Genomic DNA, 6308 nt, shown 5'->3' with positions numbered 1-6308 from the left:
AGTGATATGGCTTTTTGGGTTCAAGAAATTACTAAAAAGAGACCCTTAAAAACTTTAAAAATAAATGGAAAAAATATACAAGGATTATTAGATACTGGGGCAGATGCCTCTTGTATAGCTGGAAAGGATTGGCCGGCTGCCTGGCCCACTGAACATACTGAAAATATGTTGACTGGATTAGGAACAGCTCCGGCTGTAGCTAGGAGTGCTCAGATACTTAACTGGGAAAATGTTGCTAATAGGCAGGCAGGCACCTTTTGTCCTTATGTAATACCAGGATTGCCTATTTCCTTATGGGGAAGAGATATTTTGACACAAATGGGAATGCTTTATATAGTCCTGATGATTGGGTGTCATCAGAAATGATAAAGATGGGATATGATCCGGATAAGGGCTTAGGAAAAAATCAGGAGGGACAATTATTTCCAATAGTTGCAAAATCAAAAATTGATAAATGTGGAATAGGATATCCAAATTTATAAAGGGGGCCATTGTTCTAAAAGCAGCTGATCCAATAGTATGGCTGTCTGACGAGCCAATATGGGTGGAAAAATGGCCCCTAACAGCTGAAAAATTAACAGCTGCAAAATTATTGGTGGAACAACAATTATTAGCAGGACATATTGAGCCTTCTACAAGTCCTTGGAATACTCCCATATTTGTTATTAAAAAGAAATCTGGAAAATGGAGATTATTACAAGATTTAAGAGCTATTAATAAAACTATGGAAACAATGGGTGCCTTACAGCCCGGCCTGCCTTCTCCAGTTGCTATTCCCAAATATTATTCCATTATAGTAATTGATTTACAAGATTGCTTTTTTTACTATACCTTTAAATGAAAATGATAGAAAACGATTTGCTTTTAGTGTGCCTTCTTCCAATTTTAATAGACCTTACCAACGTTATCAATGGAAGGTTTTACCTCAAGGGATGAAGAATAGTCCCACCTTATGTCAGAAATATGTTGACCAAGCTATATGTTCAATTAGACAAAAATATAAAGAGATATATATTATACATTATATGGATGATATTTTATTAGCTGGAGAGGATAGAGCTGTTTTACATGATATATTGCAAAAATTGATAGAGGCTTTAGAAAAATATGGATTAAAGGTAGCCCCTGAAAAAATTCAAACTGAACCTCCTTATAATTATTTAGGGAGAATAATACAGGAGTTTACTATTCATCATATACCTTTTCAGTTAAGAATTGATAATTTAAAGACCTTGAATGATTTTCAAAAATTTTTGGGAGATATTAATTGGATCAGACCCCTGTTAAAAATATCAACCATGGAATTAAAACCCTTGTTTCAAATTTTACAAGGGGATTCTGATCCTTTGTCTCCCAGAGAATTAACTGAAGAAGGAAAATTAGTTATACAAAAAGTAGAGGAAGCTTTGCAGAATACCTTTTTACAAAAAGTAGATTATAAAAAGCCATGGGAATTGGTAATATTGTCCACCCCTGTAATACCTACGGGAATATTATGGCAGGATGGTCCCTTGGAGTGGGTACACTTAGCAGCTAATCCTAAAAAAATTGTTGCTTCATACCCATTTATGGTAAGTTTAATATCATAAAAAGGAAGGAAAAGGAGTAGAGAATTGTTCGGGAAAGATGTGGATAATATTATTGTTCCCTATAATAAAGAACAATTAGAAGCCTTGTTAATGTTTGAAGATTATTTGGGAATTGCTTTAATGGCTTATACAGGACAAATATTGTATCATTTGCCAAAGAATAATTTATTACAGTTTTTTAAAGATAATGCTGTTATATTTCCAGTATGGTATAGAAAAGAACCTTTGGAGGAGGCTGTATTAGTGTTTACTGATGGCTCTTCAACAGGAAAGGCAGCTTATATTATTGGAAAAGAAAGATATAGTTTAAAACAGAAGGATGTTCTGCACAGCAATCTGAAATAATGGCAGTAATTGAAGTATTGAAGAAAACACGAAATTGTAAAATTAATTTATATACGGATTCATTATATATAGTTAAATTGTTTCCAGCTATAGAAACAGCAACTTTTCCTGATAATAAAAGTAATATTATATTATTACTTAAGTTACTGCAAGAAAATCTTTGGTTAAGACGACAACCCTATTTTATAGGACATGTAAGAGCTCATTCTGGATTACCTGGAATCCATATCTATTGGAAATGCAATGGCAGATGCTTTGACAAAGGTTTATGTGATAGAAGAAGATAAATTAAAACAAGCTATAGATTCTCATAAATTACATCATCAAAATGCAGCCGCTTTAAGGTATCAGTTTGGCTTGACTCGAGAAGCTGCAAGAGAAATTGTTAAAAATTGTAATGCTTGCCCTACTCATATTACTGTGTTACAACAGGGAGTAAATCCCCGTGGATTACGTGCAAATGATTTGTGGCAGATGGATGTTACTCATGTTTCTAGCTTTGGGAAATTATCCTATGTACATGTGTGTGTGGATACTTATTCTCATGTTATAATAGCAACGGCTAGAGCTGGCGAAGCTTATAAAGATGTGTGTCAGCATTTAATGTTTTGCTTTGGATATTTGGGAATTCCCCGAAGAATTAAAACTGATAATGGTCCGGCTTATGCCTCCAAAGCCTTTTATCATTTTTGTCAACAATTTGGAATTTCTCATAGTATGGGAATTCCCTATAACCCACAGGGACAAGCTATAGTTGAAAGAAGTAATCAGATGCTAAAAGTAATGTTAGCAAAGCTACAAGAAGGAGAGATGAAATATTTCTCTCCTCATCAAAGATTGAATCATGCTATGTTTGTGTTAAATTATTTAAATATAAATAGCATTGGGAAAACCCCCATGATGGTACATTGGGAAAGAAAAGAAGGTTTAAAAAGACCTATGGTATTTTGGAAAAATGTTTTAACAGGTAAATGGAATGGACCAGATGTTTTATTAACAAGTGGTAGAGGATATGCTTGTGTGTTTCCCCAGAATTTTGATTCACCTGTTTGGATACCAGACCGTCTGGTAAGACATCCCGTGGTGGGGAACTTAACACAGCGAATAACAGGAAATTCTGCTGACGAACAAAATGTCAAATCAAGCGTTAAAGAAAGTGAAACCAGACATAGAGCCTGTGAAACAACTGATTTCCCCACTTCAGCAGCTTTCTTTTGAATCAAAATGTAACAAGGAAGTTCAAACCTCCCTCTCTGTCTTTAGGGTCTAAAGCTTATCATTAATAAAGGGAGTCAGAGAGGAAGCAAGCGCCGATATGCTGCGTCCACCTTAGATGCCCCCGAAGTCACCTGGGGGGCTATTAAAAGGCTGTGTAATAATGCTGAGGCTGTGGTAAATACTCAAGGTTTACCGCTCACTACCTGTAATTTTTTTATGGCTCTTTTGACCTTGCTTTCAGTTCAGGTAAGTGCTAATACAACCTATTGGGCTTATTTTCCTGATCCGCCTATATACATGCTGTTACTTGGAAGGATTCTGCTATTGCAGTGTCTTCATCTTTGTCAGAATTGACAGATGGTATAAAGGGAATACAAAATTATGGGCAATTTGTAATAAATAGAAATTATACGTTTAAAGGGCAAACTAATTTTCCACCAATTTGTTTTTATGTAAAGAAATATAGCTTAGATAAAGGAAAAAATGGATGTTTGCCGGTAAGTGATTTTGGCTTATTAACAGATTCTCCTAAGGAGCCTTCAGGCAAAGATAAAACCACCAGACACTTATGGTCTTTAATAGGAAAGTTTGTAGATTCAGGTACTAAAGGAGAATCAAAAATCCATCCATCTAAATATCCTGATTGTGATATTATACCAGATAAAGCAATAGATGAATGGAGAGGAATAGATATTAATGTTGGGTTTCCATCTTGGGTTTATTGCATGCATAATACGGAAGCCAAAATTGTTATTCCCGGGAGTAAATATTATGTTTCTGATTGGAGTATGGATAAGCCTGATAGTGATTATAGACAGTATTTACAACATGTAATACGATATAACTGGAAGGACTCTTTAATTCCTTCTCCTTTAAGAATTAATAGATGGAATAGTTTTGGTTGGATAGCACCTATGTATACCTTTAATCATAAAAATAATGTTTATATACAACCTCAATTATGGAGATTATTATTAGCTGTAGAAAATGTGACATTGAAGAGACCAAATGCTAAGGAAAATGTATATTATGTACAAACTTGTGTTATGTCTCCATATGTTTTATTGTTAACTAATAAGTCTGATAATTTGCAGATTGTACGAAAATATCATAGATTTCATGTGTTATGTACAGAATGTATGTTGACCACCTGTATAATACCCAATATGAAAGTTCAAATTATTATGTTGTTAAAAAAAAACCTGCTTATATTATGTTGCCAGTTACTTTAGAGGAATCTTGGTATAGTGATAAAGGTGTAGAAGTTATTAAAAGGGTTAGTGAATTAATGAGGCCTAAAAGATTTGTTGCTACTTTAATTTTAGGAATATCTGCTTTAATAGGGATTGTAAGTTCTTTTTCCTTAGCAACGTATACATTAGTTAAGGAAATACAAACCGCTCAATATGTTAATGATTTGTCCAAAAATATATCCTTGGCCCTAGCAACTCAAGAAGCTATAGATAGAAAGTTAGAAAATAAAGTTGATGCATTAGAGGAAGCAGTTTTGCATGTAGGTCAAGAGCTAACGGCTCTGAAAATAAGATTATCTCTTACTTGTCATGCAAGGTTTTCTTGGGTTTGTGTAACACCGTTAATAGTAAATGAATCAGAATATACCTGGGAAAAGATACAAATGCACATTTTAAATGTTTGGAATTCCAGTGATATAGGAATAGATTTAAATAAGCTGCATCAACAGATACATGATATTGCCTCCTCTCAGTTAAACATTAATCCATCTAAAATTGCAGAAGAAATGTTTCAAAATATGAGAAATTTTTTTCAAGAGAATTCTTTTACCCATATGTTGATAAATTATGGAGCAGCTGGCATTGTAATAATTTTGCTTTTAATTTGTTTTCCAGTCTTTCTCAGATTGATCCAGACCGCCTTAAAGAGCGTCTATCGGACCAAATTGGAATTGCATACCCTTTATTTAAAAAATAAAAAAGGGGGAGATGTCGGGACCCGGCTCTGAATGTACCAAGAGGTCTGTGCAAAGCCAAGGCTGACAGTACTGAGCAAAGCTAGTACTGGGAGGTACAAAATGGGAAAGCAAAGCTTCCCGAGAGGCGGTTCCCCTCAAGATTTCCCCAAGCAATTCCCTGGTTGTAAAATGATGCTTATTGGGGTATTTTTGCTATGCAACATATTATGTTGTAATGCAGGATTTAAACCTAGACCACAGTATAGAGTAAAATGGAAACATTTGGTTTTGGTATAGGGGAAGATTTTTTGTAGATTGGGTATATAAGAAATTATATTGGGTTATGTGGGAAATAGCTAGAATTAAAATGATCATGGGATATGTAGATTTTAAAGATGCAGATAAAGCTATGCAAAGAAATAGATATAAAGCTTAATTGATTTGTTGCAGATATTTTAAGAATAGGTTAGGTCTTACAGTACGGTGCCCTGCGAGGTGGCCAATAATAGGAAGAGATACGATCTGGAAGTGGAACGGCAAGCCTGTGAAGGTAGAACATGGAGTACCCGGTGGGACTTGGACTGTTTGGTACTGACCTATAAAGAAAATAGCTTACGTGAGCCAAAAAATCACCAAGGTGTGAAAAACCGAAGAGATTGTGTTTGATTTCGTCGAAGTACAAAGAGACCACAGGAGCTGTGATCAGGATATGCTCCACCGCAGGAGACTGTGTGAGAAAAACATTAGTGAGATCATTGTGTGAACAGCTTATGTAAGCGGATGTTTTTTGTTAAAGTGGTTAATGTGTTATTGTTTGTGTAAGATTTTTGGCTCAAAAACAAAAAGGTTGTAAAAGATTAAAAGATGATATGAAAATAAGAATAAGGAACTGTAGAACTATAAATGCTGCAGCTTTTTGCTAATAAAATGTCAGATCCTTGCATCCAAGAAGAGGTGTCTTGAGTTCTGTCCTCGCCGAAGCCGTCCTCCCCTCAGGCAATCCTGTACCGCTGGGGCTGGTCCTCGGCACCTAACCCTAACACTTCCCTGAAGCCTGACCCTCACCCGTCCCCTAATCCTAACCCGTACGCCAACACTAACCCGCGCCCCCACACGCACGCTCCCCCCTACAGCGTTGCCGTACCCTCACCTGGACCCTAAACCGTCCCCGTCCCCTAACCCTAACCAGAGTCCGAACCCTAAACCTAACACTTCCCCGAAGCCTG

General features: G+C 35.9%; 1 long non-coding RNA gene across 1 annotated transcript; it reads left to right on the top strand.

Moving 5' to 3' along the window:
* The first annotated feature begins 3219 nt into the window (after window positions 1–3219).
* LOC141277779 (uncharacterized) lies at window positions 3220–6033 on the top strand. The gene is made up of 2 exons (XR_012329601.1): window positions 3220–3398; window positions 5021–6033. It is a non-coding gene; the product is annotated as an uncharacterized lncRNA (long non-coding RNA).
* The last annotated feature ends 275 nt before the right edge of the window (window positions 6034–6308 follow it).

The sequence above is a fragment of the Tursiops truncatus genome, unplaced genomic scaffold (genome assembly GCF_011762595.2).
Source record: "Tursiops truncatus isolate mTurTru1 unplaced genomic scaffold, mTurTru1.mat.Y mat_scaffold_575_arrow_ctg1, whole genome shotgun sequence".
Lineage (NCBI taxonomy): Eukaryota > Metazoa > Chordata > Mammalia > Artiodactyla > Delphinidae > Tursiops > Tursiops truncatus.
Note: the sequence above shows the minus strand (reverse complement) of the source record. Positions and strands in the feature narration are given on the sequence as shown.